We start from the raw sequence: 17,912 nt of genomic DNA, 5'->3' as shown, positions 1-17,912 counted from the left end.
TCAGATCAGTAGGGCCCTTACGGGCGCTTGTCTGTTTGCTGGTTAAAGACTGACAGGCCGGCGCAGAGGGCCACCTACGAGGGCCAGGGGCAGGCACGTTAGAAGCTCTCATCTTCCGAGTCCTCACGACCTGCCAGCACTATCTTTTTTCTTGAGGCGTAGCTTAGCACTCACTGCGGCTCAGTGAGTTATCCCACATGTGTGTCCTGGCGTGACCATGCCCAGGTGGCAACACAGCCCACTCCCAGTGCCCTTGGGGCTCCCTGATCCTCCCACTCAGCCAATGGCCTCCTGCAGCTGACTTTTGTCTTCAGCTTTATATCCACGGACTCTTACAGCGTGACCCATTTCGTGGAGGCTTCTTTCACTTACGACGTCTGGGTGGTCCCTCTGTGTGGCTGGGGATGGCAGGGGCTTGCTCTTTTCCTTTGCTGGGCAGAATTCCATTCTGTGAAGATGTCCCAGGTCACTGTGCCCCTGCCGGTTGATGCACAGGTGGGCTGTTTTCATTCTCTGGGCGCTTTGGATAAAGGGGCTATGAGCTTTCTTATGCAAAGTCTTTTGGTGACCGAGTTCGTTATATGTGTCTCAGCATGAAAATAGTTCCAGGACATGCATCCAATTGTCAACATCCCACCTCATAGACTAGAAAACTGAGGCTCAAAGTTTTCATGCCTGGTTGCAAGTCCCAGAGTCGGGAGTGGGGCTGGGATTCAAACCAGATGCATGTGATGGAGACCTGCGCTCTGAGCGCTTGGTAATGTCTGCTCAGGGCACAGCGTCTCAGTGGCGAAGTGGCCAAGGACTCCAGGGTTTCAAAGCGCAGGAGGTATGTCTGGATGGGGGGCCCAGTTCCTCTTCGGCAGAGGAGCAGCTGGCTTATTCCGACCAGGTTTCGAGCCTTCCCTGCTCCCATCCTCTCTGAACCCCACCTAAGCCCCAGCTGTGCGCATACGGCTGGAGGGAGCCCCTGACAGCTGTATTATATGTCCTGGGGAAAGGCAGGATCTCTCGCCATTGGGGAAAATCCCTGTAAATCCTGTGACAAACAGCTCTAATCTGGTGTTTAATGCAGAGCCTGATGCTGGCTGCAGCGAGGGAGGGTGCACTGGTGCTGGGGAACACGACTGTGCCAAGGCTGGAGGTGCATTTGGCCCCTGCGAGGCCATCGCCCTGCTGACCCTAAGCAGGCAGCCAGCAGGGCACGGCCGGAGGCTGCACGGCTTCTCCACTGCACGGCTTGCTGGCCTCGGGGTGCGTGGGGAATGGTGAGATAATCATGAGAAACCGGAGCTTGGCCTTGATGGATGTTAGCTGGCCTTAGCGTTTTCAGTTGTCCGAAATTGGGACACTCTGTCCCACAGGCACCTTATCTGAATACCTTATCGGAGGCCCTGGGGGCCAGATCCGTTTCAGAATTCAGAATCTGTTAGCTTTTAGAACGTTAAGTCAGTGCTTATATTGTATGTCATTAGCACTCCTGTGGGATCCTGGGCCAGACGGGGCAGTGAGACTCACGAAAGTTTGTGCAGCCACCGTGGGGCGCACACAGCCATGGCTTGCCTCGCCTCAGCACGGGCGGCTTTGCTGACCATGGGCTGCGCTTACTGATGCCGCTCAGAAGCATGGGACCTCGGCATCTGCAAATTCAACTGCACACGCTCAGCACTGTGTGGGTGGCCTGGGGGTGTGCGTGTGGTGTGCGTGTTGTGTATATGACTGTGTGGAGTATGTGTTCTGTGTATGTGTGTTGTGTGTTGTGAATGTGTGTTGTATATGCAGTGTGTTGTGTGTATTGTGTCATGTGTGCAAGTGTGTGGTATGTCTGTGTGGCATGTTGTGTGTTGTGCATATATGTGTGTGTTGTGTGTTGCATGTGTACGTGATGTGGTTTGTGGTATGCATGTGGTCTATGGCGTGCGTGTGTGTGTGGTGTGTCAGTGGTGTGTGCGTTGCATGCGTGTGTGCTGCATGTGTGAGTGTTGTGTATGTGGTGTGTGTTATATGAGTGTGCTGCATGCGTGTGTTATGTATATGGTGTGTGTGATATATATGTTCCTGTGTATGTGCTGCATGCGTGTGTGGCATGTGTGTTGCATATGTGAATGTGTGTTGTGTATGTGGTGTGTGTTGCATGAGTGCCTTGTGTGTGTGTTGTGTATGTGGTGTGTGTGGCATGTGTGTATGTTGCATGCAGGAGTGTGTTGTGTGTGTTGTGTTACAGGTGTTGTGTATGTATTGTGTATGTGATGTGTGTTGCACATGTGTTATGTATGTGGTGTGTGCTGTGTTTGTGTGGTGTGTGCTTGTTGTTTATGTGGTGTGTGTGTGTTGTGTATGTGGCGTGTTGCGTGCATGTGTGTTGTGTATGTGTTGTGTGTTGCGTGAGTGTGTGGTGTGCATGTGAGAAGCTGCTGCTCTCTCAGTGGGTCCTGGTGAGCTCAGCCCACCTGGTGAGCATCTTTCTCAAGGAGGTGAGGGTCTCACCCCTGGAGAGGTGCATTTTTCTTGTGCCTTTTCCGGCCACTGCCTGTGCTTATGCAATGAAGGAATGGTCTATCCCCACGTGATAGTGAGAACAGCTGCTCGGGCTTGCGGGTTTGGGGTGTGATTTAATTGGCTTTCGATGGGTTTTGCCCCATGTGCTGACCAGTGACAGTAGCGATGCTAGTGAAATGAAACATCCCCATGGCTCCTCATTCCACCTTCATGACAACTCTGTAAGGTGCATGGAAGTTTGCATCCTGGCTGTCTAACTGACGGGGAACCGGGGGCTTGTGGGGCCAGGCAGCCTGAGATCATGCAGCAAGCCCGGCAGGCCTGGCTGGGACTCACACCCGCCAGGCTGCCAGGGCTGCTGCGGACCCTGCGACCTTGTCATTTACCACTGAGTCACAAACCACTCAGACTTAGGGGATGGGAACAACAACATTCATTCCTCTTCTGCTCGTGAACTGTACTTTGGGCAGGGACCTGCAGGCGTAGCTCATCTCTGTCCTGTGTGGTGTTAGCTGGGGGTGCTCTAAGCTTAGAGGTGAGTTGGTGGTGGGGTTCTGGAATTTGCTGAAAGTGTGTTTACTCCTATGTCTGGTGTTGAGGCTGCTTGTTAACTGGAAACTTCATTAGGGTCTCTCATCTGGAACCTTTGCACACGGTCTGCCTCATGGCTGCTTGGGCTTCCTCCCACCATGGAGGCAGAGTTCGAAGCATACAGGGTGGACACTGGTGGCACTTATGCGGTCTAGTCTTGGCAGTCATTTCTGCTGTACCTTACTGGTTGAGACAGTCACAGACTTCCTCTTGAACCTGGGCGCAGGTTCCCCACCACTCGACTTGGGGAGCATCAAGGTCACATCCTAAAAAGAGCATGTGGCCTGAGATGTGTTGTGGTGGCCCTCTTTAGAAAATGCAAATGGCCACCAAAGCTACTGCCTACCTCAGAAGTGTCCAGGGTCTCTGGGGGACATTCAGGTCCACTGCAGTCTTCAGAAGCCTCCTCCTGGGACTCAAACAGCCACATGCTGCCTGGGAGCCTCTGTGTGCATCTCAGACTTCCTGGACCCTTTAAGCTGAAGATACGTAGTGGCACTCTTATTGATAATAATCTTTAAAATAATTTAAAATATAATTTATATTTGTTCATTTATAAACAGATATATATTACACAATTATATTTATCATAAAGCTCCCATATCAATCATATATATCTATATAACTTTATATTTTATTTAGGTAATACATGTGTTACATATGATGTTTTTATTTATTAATTTTACATAATTGTTATATAGAACAAATTATATAATGAATATAAGTATATTTATATTTATTAATTAAAATGTTTATTTAAATGAAACATTTTAGAATAAGTATAAAATTTACCATGTTAATTAGTGGTAATATATTACCTCTAAAGAAGATTAGACATTAGAATCATATTGGGGATCTCTGTCTAAGTATTGGTTGTTCAAAAGTAGTTTCAGCAAGAACCATGCCTTTTCCAGGAGGAAGGATTTTCTAGGGACACATCTCGGGATATTTCTGGGGAGTTTTAGTCAGAGCTATAGGTTGTTTTCAGCACAATGGGCAGAGTTACTGGCTATGAAAAGGGAGTGGTCGGAAGATCTGCTGTCTAAGGCTCCTAGCTAGTGAGTTATCCCACATTAGAATGGTTAACGGAGGGCGGTTATCCCACGTCAGAATGGTTAACGGAGGGGGGTTATCCCACGTCAGAATGGTTAACGGAGGGCGGTTATCCCACGTCAGAATGGTTAACGGAGGGCGGTTATCCCACGTTAGAATGGTTAAGGAGGGGGGTTATCCCACGTTAGAATGGTTAACGGAGGGCGGTTATCCCACGTCAGAATGGTTAACGGAGGGCGGTTATCCCACGTTAGAATGGTTACGGAGGGGGGTTATCTCACGTCAGAATGGTTAACGGAGGGCGGTTATCCCACGTCAGAATGGTTAACGGAGGGCAGTTATCCCACGTTAGAATGGTTACGGAGGGCGGTTATCCCACGTTAGAATGGTTAAGGAGGGGGGTTATCCCACGTTAGAATGGTTAACGGAGGGGGGTTATCCCACGTTAGAATGGTTAACGGAGGGCGGTTATCCCACGTTAGAATGGTTAAGGAGGGGGGTTATCCTACGTTAGAATGGTTAACAGAGGGGAGTTATCCCATGTTAGAATGGTTAAGATTTGGGGGGGAAATCCCATAACAAACAGAAACAAACAAAAAAAAAGATTCCACATAGGCTCATGGATTGTCTAAATGCAAGAATGGACTATTTGGTTTAATTTCTTTAAAAAGTCGTGGGCACCCAGAGCTGGAAGGAAGCGTGGAGACCAGGTAATCCTGTGCATCTTAAATTGGGAGGCACGCAGCCCCAAGGGCAGATGGAACGGGCAGGGGGAGCCACAATGTAAACATGCTAAGCTTTGATTTTTCCTAGACGCCAAGTAATCCAAAACATTTGCAATATTCAAACAAACATGGATATTCTTTGGAGTAAGATGTAAAATCTCCATAAGTTTTTAGGATAGAACAGAATACTTCAAAGAAATTCCACCAAGGCAGCAGGCTGGCCTGAGCTGAGATCACAGATGCCCGGCTTCAGCTCCTCTGAGGTACCAGTCTGCTCTCTCTGCCCGGGAAGCTGCATGTTTGCTGGGAGGCCTGACTCCAGCTCTCTGCAACACTAGCTTCTTGAGCAAAAAATGCTGGGAAAAAAAAAGAAAAAAGACCAAATAGAGGGAGCTGTTGTTTGTCTACCTCCACGAGGAGTTACGGCTACAGCTTCCAATGTTGGGCTGGTCTGAATTGAGATGTCCTATAGGTGTGAGTACATGCTGGATTTTGAAGCTGCAGTATGAAAAAGAAGAGAGAAAAAATCTTATTTATATTGATTACACAATGAAATGAAATATTGAAGGTATATTGGGATAAACAAATCTCCTTGGTTTCTTCTTTATTTTATTTTATTTATTTATTTATTTATTTGAGGAGTCTCGCTCTGTCACGAGGCTGCAGTGCAATGGCGTGATCTTGGCTCACTGCAACCTCCGCCTCCCAGGTTCAAGTGATTCTCCTGCCTCAGCCTCCCGAGTAGCTGGGGTTACAGACGCCCACCACCACACCCAGCTAATTTTTGTGTTTTTAGTAGAGACAGGATTTCATCATGTTGGCCAGGATGGTCTCGATCTCCTGACCTTGTGATCCACCCACCTCGGCCTCCCAAAGTGCTGGGATTACAGGTGTGAGCCACCATGCCTGGCCTCTTCTTACATTTTTAACACATCTACTATAAAATTTAAAATTACTTCTGTGGCTCACATTGCATTTTCATTGACTGCTTTGGGCTAGAACATACGGTGTTTCCTTATGTAAAGGATCATGCAACCCTGTCCTTCATATTGCATCCTGGGGGGCCAGTGTTTGGCAGAACGCAGAGTGGAAACATTGCTTTAGGTAACAGCTATCTCTTTATGGACCTCCAAATAAACACTGGGCTTTCTCCCCTCCACCCTGTCCTGGTTCCTTCATACTGGGCATTCCCACCTCCCTTGAAGGTCTCAGACCAGCCCAGCCTACAACACAGCTCAGAGCCCTTTAGGGTTAAGAGCATTCTTTGACCCTCCAGCCCCCACCCACCCAGCTCTCAGTGAACCCCTCCTTCTTGAGAGTCTTCCCACACTCACTCTTTCAGTAATAAATGTGGTAAATCAATAATTCACTCCCCAACAACCTTAATTCTGTTTTCTTACGTTGTTAAAAATAGCAGTGACCTGGCCCTTTTGTTGTTTCTTTAGGAGGTTGCTCTAAGCCTCTTATTGTGCGGGGGAGGCCAAGAGGGGAGGTGCATGCTCAGACTTGTGTCTGAAGTTGGCAGGAAGGCCAGACCCTGGTGGGGAAATCAGGAGGCCTGGTCATGCCTCACTTCTCCCAACTCTCAATTCATTCCATGTGCGGGGCTAGAGAGCCCCAATTTTTCACTATGTTCCAACACCCTGCGACAGAAACTGTTGGTTACCAACACCAAAGCCCCGGTCAACGCCTTTCTTCAGCTACAAAGACAGGGTGAGCCAGATATGTGCATTCTCAGGCTTCTTCGCAGCCAGGGTGCCTAGTGACCCTGTTCTGGTCAATAACTCAAGGGGGAGTCAGCAGGGGCTTTCAGGGAAGAACTTTCTTCCTGTATAAAGGAAAGGAAGCCGTGTGGGGACTCATGCAAAGAGTTCCTTTTTGTGCTATCCCAGCCCTGCTCCACTTCCTGCCATTGAATATAGTTGAGGTGGCTGGTGGTGCAGCAGCCACCTTGGGACCATGAGGTGATAATGCAGGGGAGAATAGTTGAGAACAGCAGAGCAGAAAGACAGAAAGGGCATGGATAAGGATGGCACAATTGTGGTGCCAAGCCCACCCTAGAACCACCTATTTACTGGCTTTTAAAATTCAGATACAATGCTTTTGTTTTATCATCTAAGCCATCCTTCATCCTTGCATCAGAATGCCTCCTAACTGATACACACTCCACATTATTGCAGCGAGAAATAACTCATGCAACAGCCAAAACGTGTAGTATGAATTCATGTTACCACTACGCCAGAGAGTGACGGTCTCACTGTTCCAAAGCATTGATCGGTGTGACCTAAACCGTCACAGCAGTTACAGCTTCTTGAGGCCAGGCCTGGGGGCAGTTCACGAGCAGTGCCTCTTAAACATCCTGACGGCTCTGTGAACCAGCCTCTGTTCTTTCCTCTAGTGTGCAGAGGAGAAAACTGTGGCATGGAGAGAGAGAGTAACATGTCCAAGGTCACACGGCTCTGTCATCTCTGAGCTGGAGGAGCCCAAATCTGAGCCCAGACCCTTAACAACTAACCTCTCCGTGCTTCCCATATGTCTTTTCTTGGAGGCAAGGCTGCTGTAATACTCCCAGCAAACCTCCTCTCCAAGAAATCCCAGCACAACTCTAAAAAACAGGAAAAGAAAAAAAAGGAAACCTCTTTTTCAAGCAACACGGAGGTTCCATTTTTCAGACAACACACCCGTTCCCCGCTCCCAGGCAGGCCGCCTACTATTTATTTGGGGCGGCATCAAAGATGTCCGGTGTTGTAAGTTTTTCTTTCCTGCAGGTAGGCAGTTTCTAAATGGACAAATCACATTTTTGATCTGAAAATAACACATGAAAGACATAAAAAAGAAAAACGAATGTTCAGTAGGTTTGTAGGCTTTCCCTTATGCCAATAAACAAAGGAGGCAGGACAAGTTGACTGGCCTCCAAACAGGAGAAGTGCTCATCAGAGAAGCTGGGGAGGGTTCCTGAAAAGGAACTTAGCTCAGATTTAGCTTGAATCAAATACTGAGTCATTTTCTTGTCTGGATAAACGTGGGGGAATAAGTCGGTCTTCTGGAGAGACGGGAGGTGAATTTGCTCTTCCAGAATATAACCCGGTCTTGTCAGTATCTCCCACAGCGTGGGTCTCTGTAATAACAGAGACATGAAATGGGACCTTTTCAACCAGTGTTTCAGCATTTTTTTCTCTTATTGGTACAATCAGAGTTCCCAAGAACTACCTCCCCAAATTGTCACTGGGTTCAAATGGAAACACTGATGAATTTAACACTCACAGAACAAAAGAGTGACCATATATATTTTTAAAGTTTGATTTTTTGGCTGGGCGTGGTGGCTCACACCTGTAATCTCAGCACTTTGGGAGGCTGAGGCAGGAGGATCACGAGGTCAGGAGTTTGAGACCAGCCAGACCAGAACGAGACTCTGTTTCAAAAAACAAACAAACAAAGAAACAAACAAGTTTGATTTTTTAAGTTGTAGAATGAATGTAACTTGATTCTGAAATTTAATGAGGATAATAACGGTAATATTGAGCATTTTAAGTGCTTCCTGTATGCCAAGAATTTTGAAAAGTGGCCTGGGCATTAGCTTACTATCCTTGTAAAAATTTTATAAGTTGGTTCCAGTATTATCCCTGTTTTACAGATGGAAAAACTAAAGCCTAGGTGCCTTGTTTGAGATCACACAGCCAGCATTGGAAGAATTCACATCTAATCTTAGGTCTGTCTGATTCCAGAGCTGTGTTCTTTAGACACCAATCTATTTTGAAATGAAGTGTCTTACATCAGGTCCTCACAAGAGCAGACCCTGAGACAAGAATTTTTTTTTTTTTTTTTTTTCCAGACGGAGTCTCACTCTGTCACCCAGGCTGGAGTGCAGTGGTGTGATCTGGGCTTACTGCAAGCTCCGCCTCCCGGGTTCACACCATTCTCCTGCCTCAGCCTCCCCGAGTAGCTGGGACTACAGGCGCTGCCATCACGCCTGGCAAATTTTTTGTATTTTTAGTAGAGACAGGGTTTCACCGTGTTGGCCAGGATGGTCTCGATCTGACCTCGTGATCCGCCTGCCTCGGCCTCCCAAAGTGCTGGGATTACAGGCATGAGCCACCGCGCCCGGCCAAGACAAGGATTTTGACGTAAGGGCTTTATCTGAAAAGGCCCCGCAGGAAGTGCTGATAGGAAGCTGGGAATGAGAAGCAGGAAAGGGCCAAAAGCCAGTGCCGGGCATGTCCGTGAGCAGGTTATTATCGTGGGCAACTGGGGCTCAATCCTGCTGGGGGGATGGCGTAGAAAGTTTTCCACCTGGGGGCTGAGGAAGCTGCCTGGTCCTGGTAGTCTCCGACCCTGCCCTCTATTCTTCCTGGATTGCAGGCTGTTCTGGAGCCACGACCAGCCCAGCAGTCCCAACCTGCCCCTGCATGCCCTCCCATGCACCTTCGCCAGCAACTCTGGCAGAGGATTGCATGTACTGGTGGTAGAGAACTGTCAGTGCGCACAGGATGAGGCGTTCTGAGGAAACACAAGCCAGGGGTATCAACTGTGTGACGCTATGACAACAGAAGCTGCAGTCCAATTTGCCTAGTACCAGGACTCACAATGCAACATTTTGACTTATTTTTGCAGAATTGTAAGCACTGAAATAATAACAATTCACTATCACCAGAGTTTGTGTAACTTGGGGATGGCTTAATTTTAGAATGCTTATTAACATAATCGATGGATAATCGGATTACCTCAAGAGATGTTCAAATAAACACCCATTTCTATTAAAACTGGTAAAGAAGAATCCTCAGCAGCAGGAACAAAAAGGCTGTCTTCTAAATCAGGAGTTGTGTTAAGCTGAGCACCACACTAGTCACAAAACCACTTCGGACATCGTGCACACTCCCATTACTATTTAATATTGCACCTGCCCAGAATAAATGAATTTTGAAAATTTGTAATGAAAAATGAATTCAGGCCAGACGCAGTGGCTTGCACCTGTAAATCCCACCACTTTGGGAGGCCAAGGCGGGCAGATTACGTGAGGTCAGGAGTTCAAGACCAGCCTGGCCAAAATGATGAAACTCTGTCTCTACTGAAAATACAAAAATTAGCCAGGCGTGGTGGCCCCTGCCTGTAATCCCAGCTACTGAAGAGGCTGAGGTAGGAGAATCGCTGGAGCCCAGGAGGCGGAGGTTGCAGTGATCTGAGATAGTGCCACTGCCCTCCAACCTGGGCGACAGAGAAAGACTCCATCTGGAAAAAAAAAAAAAACTTAAATGAAATCGCGACTCTCATAAACATAGATCAATCCAAATAAATCAGCTAACGTACCTTATTCTAATTGTTCTGAGTTCAGAACAAACTGAATATACCCTGAAATAATATTGTTACATGCCACCAATAACTTATAAAAACATATGTTAAAATATATTTAAAAGTTTTGTTCAGAATCACAACACAAAATGAGAAGTAGTCAAGAGTAAACTTAACAAGAAATGTAAGTAGTTACATGAAGAACACGATACAATTATGGAGATTAAAAATAAGAATTGGTTAATCTGCTTATGGTCAAAATTTCAAAAATTAATGTATTTGTTAAATGTTGTCTTAAAACCAACCCCCACAGATATTAGATTGGACCTCATGAAATTTCCATTTTCGTAGGTCAAAGATGGATAAACATTGGTGATATCATATGGCTCCACTTAATATTCTTGAAATGTATTCTTCTAAATGAAATGCATATATTCTAAACAGATAATAGATATATTTGATTTAGATATTCTAAATAGATAATAGATATAAATACTGTATATAGACAATACATTCTAAATAGATAATAGAATATTCTACTGTGAAAGAATATTCTGAAGAAGAAGACTAAGGAAGAGGGGTTTGCTTCCCTTGGTGTTTTTATTAAATTCTTCCAGATAATAGGGTCCTTATCAGGTTTTCATGTCTAACAGTCCTGCCTTTTCCTGGATGCCATAGGACAAAGAAAGCAGGACATGATTTTGAGAAATAATTTTTTTTTTTCTTTCTGAATAGCTTTAGGATGGTTGGTTTGCTGTCTGGAAGAAAATCAATGTAGTAACCCACATCACATTATAGATTAAAACAATTTCTTCATTCATTAACAATTAATTTGTAAAACGAACAGAAAATATGTTAGAAAAGTGTCTGCTTGGCTGGGCGTGGTGGCTCATGCCTGTAGTCTCAGCCCTTTGGGAGGCTGAGGTGGGCAGATCATTAGGTCAGGAGTTTGAAACCAGCCTGGCCAACATGGTGAAGCCCCATCTCTACTAAAAACACAAAAATTAGCCAGGCGTGCTGGTGGGTACCTGTAATCCCAGCTGGTTGGGAGGCTGAGGCAGGAGAACTGCTTGAACCCGGGAGGCGGAGGTTGCGGTGAGCCAAGATCGTGCCATTGCACTTCAGCCTGGGCAGCAGAGCAAGATTCTGTCTCAAAAAAAAGGAAAAAAAAGAAGAGTGTCTGCTTTATGCCTGAGATCTGGTTGGAAGAAACAGGCATGTATGCACACGCAGAGACACGTACACACACGCACACACACAACACAGGCGCACACACACACTCACTCATGCAGACACAGGCACACACCACAGAGGAAAGAAAGGCAGGTTTGACAAGGTAAACATTTCAAACTTCAACCCAAAAGAATAGCCAGTTAATAGAACAGGGAAAACAAATATGACAAAGATATCTTTCACGGATTCTTATCAGTTTATATAAATTGTTTATAATAGATGACTGGATAGAGGGTAGATACAGAATATATGTAAGTCCCAAAGTAGAATTTGGAGGCAGCTTTTCTTTGATTGCTGGGTAGATTGAATAAATTAAAACAATAAAACCAATTAAACAAAACATTTACTAAGATGAACAATTTCACATGTATAAAACCAGTGAAAATTTAACAAAAATATATGAGTATCTGTGTATATTTATACATATATACAAACCTGTATATATGTGTGTGTGTGTATATATCTGTATAGGTGTATATTTGTATATATATGCTGATATACACATATAACATATATATACACATGCCAATATATATACATGCTAATATATGTACACTGATATATAGACATACCATACATATATATACACACACATACACGTATATATCCCATACATACATACATATATATATATCTCACTGGCATATAAATCAGTAACTACAATGGCAATATTATGTTTTAAACATGCTCAGTATTTTTAAGTAATAAAATAGTTTCATGTGAAATACATACAACTTGAAAACACTCTTGTTCTGCCATCTTTTGTCCAGAGTGAGCCAGGCCTGAGCTCATTGGATAAGGCACTCCTCTGGCCTTCCCGATTGGTGGAGAGGTTGGCACATGCTCTACATTCATCCAATCAGAACTCAGCACAAGGCTTTTTTTGGTAGTGTGTGGAGCTGGGTGCTGCTTCTCTCTGGGGATGAGCAGAGGAGCATGGAGTCCCATAGATGGTGTTGGCAGCCACTGGTGACTTTGAGGAAAGCCAGGTTTGGGACAGAGCTGACACCATGAAAAGCCAAAGAGACAGATACGCTATAGGTAACTGGTCTCTCATTTACAAAACGTGCACTCTTCTCCTCTTCCAACCTCCTGTTCAGCTTCTATGTGTTTCAGATATCTCCTCCCATCGGTGGTTTACTGTTTTACTTTTTAAAATTGCATATTTTGATGAACAAAAGTTTTAAATTTCGATGAAGTCCAGCTTATCAGTTGTTTCCTTTTTGATTAGTGCTTTTCGTGTCTGGTTTAAGAAATCTTTGCTTATCCATTGATTTTTAAGGCAATGGTTCTTAAATGCTTCCACGTTTTATTTGAGGGGTGTGAGTTCACTTCGCATTCATGGCAAATAGAATAGCTGGCTTATTCCCTGACACCCTCACTTATTCATGGATTTCAGCATTTTAACTTCCTCAGAGGGACACCTGTCTCATGTGGGGCTTTGGGAGAGAGGTGTAGGTTTATGGACTTGGGATGACTGGGTGTGATTCCCATCTCCGTTGGCAAGTGAATTCATTCAGATGGAAATTCTCTGAAGGAAGATTTCCTTCGGTTTCAGATATAAAAGTGGAGAGTAGTTAGGTTTCACCAGAAAAGTGTATCTTTGAGCTACGGGAGTTTCCAGACACTGTGTCTCTGTTTATAAAATAAACAGTAAAAAGAGGACATGAGAGAATGAATTTTAATGAGATCATTGGCTGGGAGGGGCACCCAGTGTTCATTGTATCTCATTGCCCTGTGGAAAAAAAAGGAAACCTAAAGCCACCATCATGTAAAAACAGTGGCAATTTTCAGACGCAGCCCTCCCAAGATGACTCCGTAACAGCCTCTTCAAAGAGAAGAAAAGTTTGCTACATAAGAATCCAGACTTCTTTAACCATGTAACTAAAGAGAGCTAAAACATATAAAGCAGTTCCCTTTGACAGCAGAAATGTCTACCTTTCCTGACTATGCCTTCATCCTTTAAAAGAGAAACAAAAAAGCATGGAAAGAAACTTTGTAGAAAACCTAGATGCAATTTGTTTTCTTGCTTTCCTCTCCCTTGCCTTATTTTTGTCTCTTTTATTTTTCCTTCCCCACATGTTCCATTCTCACTTGGTTACCTCCCTGTGTCAGAGGCATGTGAACCAGAGCAACTCCATCTTAAATAGGGGCTGGGTTTTTGTTTGTTTGTTTTTGTTTGTTTGTTTGTTTTGAGACGGAGTCTCGCTCTTGTCACCCAGCCTGGCGTGCAGTGGCACGATCTCGGCTCACTGCAACCACTGCCTCCTGGGTTCACGCCATTCTCCTGCCTCAGTCTCCCGAGTAGCTGGGACTACAGGCACCTGCCACTAGGCCCGGCTAATTTTTTTTTGTAATTTTAGTAGAGACGGGGTTTCACCGTGTTAGCCGGGATGGTCTCGATCTCCTGACCTGGTGATCCGCCCGCCTCGGCCTCCCAAAGTGCTGGGATTACAGGCTTGAGCCACCGCGCCTGGCCATTCCTTCACTTCTTAACAAACTTGCTCTCACTTTACTCTGTGGACTCACCCTGAATTCTTTCTTGAATGAGACCCAAGAACCGTCTCTTGCGGTCTGGATTGAGACCCCTTTCCTGTAAGGCCTGGGCCCCTGGCTCTCAGTCCCTTCCTCTTTAAGACGGGGTAATAACAACACTTACCTCCCAGGATTGTGGAGGAATCTGATGAGTGGGCACCAGAGGGTCTCAGAACAGTCCAGAAAGTCAACCAAAAATAAAATTCTAGCCCCCTAGAGCCATCTGAATGGACCCCTACCCCTCCTCTTGACAAGGGCATTGGAACCTATTCAAATTATACATTATGTTGATTTTATATTTATTTATTTATTTTGAGAGGGAGTCTTGCTCTTGCACCCAGGCTAGAGTACAGTGGTGCGATCGTGGCTCACTGCAACTTCCGCTTCCTGTGTTCGAGTGATTCTCCTGTATCAGTCTCCTGAGTAGCTGAGATTACAGGCACCAGCCACCACGCCTGGCTAATTTTTGTATTTTAATAGAGGTGGGGTTTCACCATGTTGGTTAGGCTGGTCTCGAACTCCTGACCTCAAATGATACACCTGCCTTGGCCTCCCAAAGTGCCGGGATTACAGGCATGAGCCACTGCGCCCAGCCTGTTGATTTGATTTTTTATGAGCAAGTTAATCCTTTGCCTTGGAGTTTTGTGATTAACCACGGGGCTGACATTTGACCTGTGTGGCCAAGAGTCTTGGCCCCTAACGGTTTGTTGAAAAAATCCCTGACATGAGGCAGATTTATTAATAGGAGAAAAGACATGCAATTATTGTTTAATTACTTAATGTGTATATACACAGGAGCCTTCAAAATGAAGACCCAACTCCCCAGCAAGGTATAAATGCTTATCTATCATCTTGGGGTTATAGGAAGAATGAGGGCCGAGAGCATGGCCCAAACCAGGTTATGGTGGAGAACCAGGTTTCCATGGCAAGACAGGTTATGAGAGGGAGAAAAGAAGAGGGTTGGCTGCAAATGGGGCCTTGTTATATAGTTGAAGCCTCTTCCACAGCAGCCTTTAGAGATAATAGATGGTAAATGTCTCTTTTCAGAAACTTAAAGGTACCAGACTCTCAGTTCATCTCTCCTAGATCTGAGAAAGGCCTAGAAGCGGAAGTCCTGGCTACATTAATGGAGATTCTTCGCAGATGCAATTTTTCCCCACAAAAGACAGCTTTGCAGGGCCACCTCTGTCTGTTGGCCCTGCAGCATCCATTTAAAAATATGTCAAAGAAACATATTTTAGGGAAAATATTTTGATTCCTTTACTTGACATTTTTCTATTTAATCCTGGAACGACTTTCCATCTATAAAAATGAACCAAAGACACCTGCTTAGGCCTCTTTCCAGCAATCAAACTGTGTTTCCAAGAAATACCAACTCCCAAAGACAGGAAACAGTCTGAGAAGTGGCCAGTAAGTGGATGCCATCATCAGATAGACAGACGCACGAGTAGGCTGCCCGTTTAGTAATATAAGTAAATAAGAAAAATGTCATCTCTTTTCAACTCCTCCTTATGAAAAGCTGTATGAAATAAAGCAGTAATGAAAGTTAAAATTTAGCCAAGACATTTGCCTAGCAAATTTTATATCTATAGTCTCTCTCAAGTACAAATATTAATAGTCTCAATTTATGGGTGAGGGAACTGAACTTGAAGGCGTTGTGAGACTTACTGAAGGACCCACAGTCATTTTAGGAAGGTGTGCGAGAAAGGTGACAAAACAGATTGTGATTTACATAAGTAAATTTAGAAGCTTCCCCTTTTGATGTATAAAGTCTTCTAATCTTCTAAAAGGTTCCAGGACTCGGTGTGATTAGAGTGCAAGGTTTGTTACCCCCGCTGGGAGTTTCAGAGCCCTCTTTGGATGGGGCAAGAACAAAAGTCACAGCTGCTATCTGTGTCTGGACCCCGCAGCCACTCCTTATTTGGGTCATGACATCATGACTTTCTCAGGGGAGACGCTCCTCCCCACTTTCCTTCCTTGCAATTGGGCTGGACTGGCTTTGCCCCTTCCAGCTCCAGGATTGAACCCCTTTCCCAAGACCCGTGAATAATCACCGTTCATTCCACGAACACAGGGGTTAGGTTGGGGATGGCTGCATGACCCAGGTCATCAATCAGAGCAGATCATCAGGCAGCAGCCGGGAGTATGGGATTACCACCAACACAGAGAGAGCCTCAAGAGAGGAGAAGGATGAGGCCTATGACACCATTTGCACCTTTGGGTTCTTCTGCTCCTAAAGCCGGGGTAGTTTTGAGTAGGTCACGAGAAGAGTCCAGGTTGGCACAGGTTTGATTTGGATAGTTGAACAAAGGGTAGGAGGAAAATAATATGGAATGTCTTCTCACTATGAAACTGTCAGAGGTATGTGAACCAGAGCAACTCCATCTTGAATAGGGGCTGCGTAAAATGAGGCTGAGACCTACTGGGCTGCATTTCCTGATAGTTGAGATATTCTAAGTCATAGAATGGCATAGGAGGTTGGCACAAGACACAAGTCATAAAGACCTTGCTGATAAAATAGCCTGCAGTAAAGAAGCCGGCTAAAACCCACCAAAACCAAGATGGCACCGAGATTGACCTCTGGTCCTCATTGCTACACTCCCACCAGCTCCATGACAGTTTACAAATGCCCTGGCAACGTCAGGAAGTTACCATATATGGTCTAAAAAGAGGAGGCATGAATAATCCACCCCTTGTTAAAATATTATCAATAAATAACCATAAAAATGGGCAACCAGCAGCCCTGGGGCTGCTCTGTCTGTGGAGTAGCCATTCTTTTATTTCTTTCCTTTCTTAATAAACTTGCTTTCACTTTACAGACTCACCCTGAATTCCTTCTTGTGGGAGATCCAAGAACCTTCTTGTGGGGTGTGGGTTGGGAACCCTTTCCTGTAACAAAACCACCACTGCAAACATTATAACTGAGGAAATATGACAGTGAAAGAGATCAGACCTAACCGACCCCATCTTGCTTCTAACCTTTAAGCTATTCCTTGTTCATTCCTGGGCATAGGCTGAACTAACCTTGGGAAGGAATTCAGTTTATAGTTTGACTCTGAAACAAAATTGATAATAGCCCTTTCTTAAAAAGAATCCCCTTTTGCCTGGGACCCAGTCTGCCTTTGTAGGACTAACAAATTAGCTACAAGATTAGAAATTAAGGTTTAGGGGTCGTGTAGCCTCTGGCTGTAGAGTCTGAACCTCCCCAGATTGCTCCTGGGGATCTCATCACTATTTTGAAACCTAAGGTCAAAACTTGAGATATTTTGCAAACCCTGCACTCGATGGATCAGCTGACACCACCCAGACCTGTAATGTGACTCAACCAGATCTGTGATCCTACCCAGGAACAAAAGACAGCAGTGAAACCCCACTTTGACCCTCTATGATTCCATCTCCAACCTGACCAATTAGCACTCCCCACTTCCCAAGCCCCTACCCGCCAAATTATCTTTAAAAACTCTGATCCTGCAATTCTCAGGAAAACTAACTTGAGTAATAATGAAACTCCCGTCTCCCGCAGTGCCAGCTCTGTATGAATTACTGTTTCTCTATTGCAATTCCCTTGTCTTGATAAACTGGCTCTATCTAGGCAGCAGGCAAGGTGAACCCACTGGGCAGATGCAGCTGTCTATCCTGTAACAGGGTTATCCTGTAGTGAGGTCATTAAAATCAAATGTTAAATATTCAGATAGTGTCACATTTTAGAGAAAATCCAGGCAATGTAAAAATGACCATCCCAAGAGACCCAGCGATGACAGCCTTAGACTTTGGCCCATCTGGCTCTTCTACCTCCTGGACCAGGATCAAGTCTTCTTGCTGAAGCCCAGTTCCTCCAGTTGTTGGGTGAGAGTCACAATCCTATCTAGAAGGGTCGTTACGAAGATTGAATGAGATGATACATGGCAAGTCCATGGCTCTGAAGAGCTGTACAGATATTTGTGGGGGAATAGATGACTCAGGGTCCAAGCAGCCTGATTAATTCTGCTA

This window comes from Theropithecus gelada, chromosome 20 (assembly GCF_003255815.1).
Source record: "Theropithecus gelada isolate Dixy chromosome 20, Tgel_1.0, whole genome shotgun sequence".
Taxonomy (NCBI): Eukaryota; Metazoa; Chordata; class Mammalia; order Primates; family Cercopithecidae; genus Theropithecus; species Theropithecus gelada.
This window is presented reverse-complemented; position numbering follows the sequence as displayed.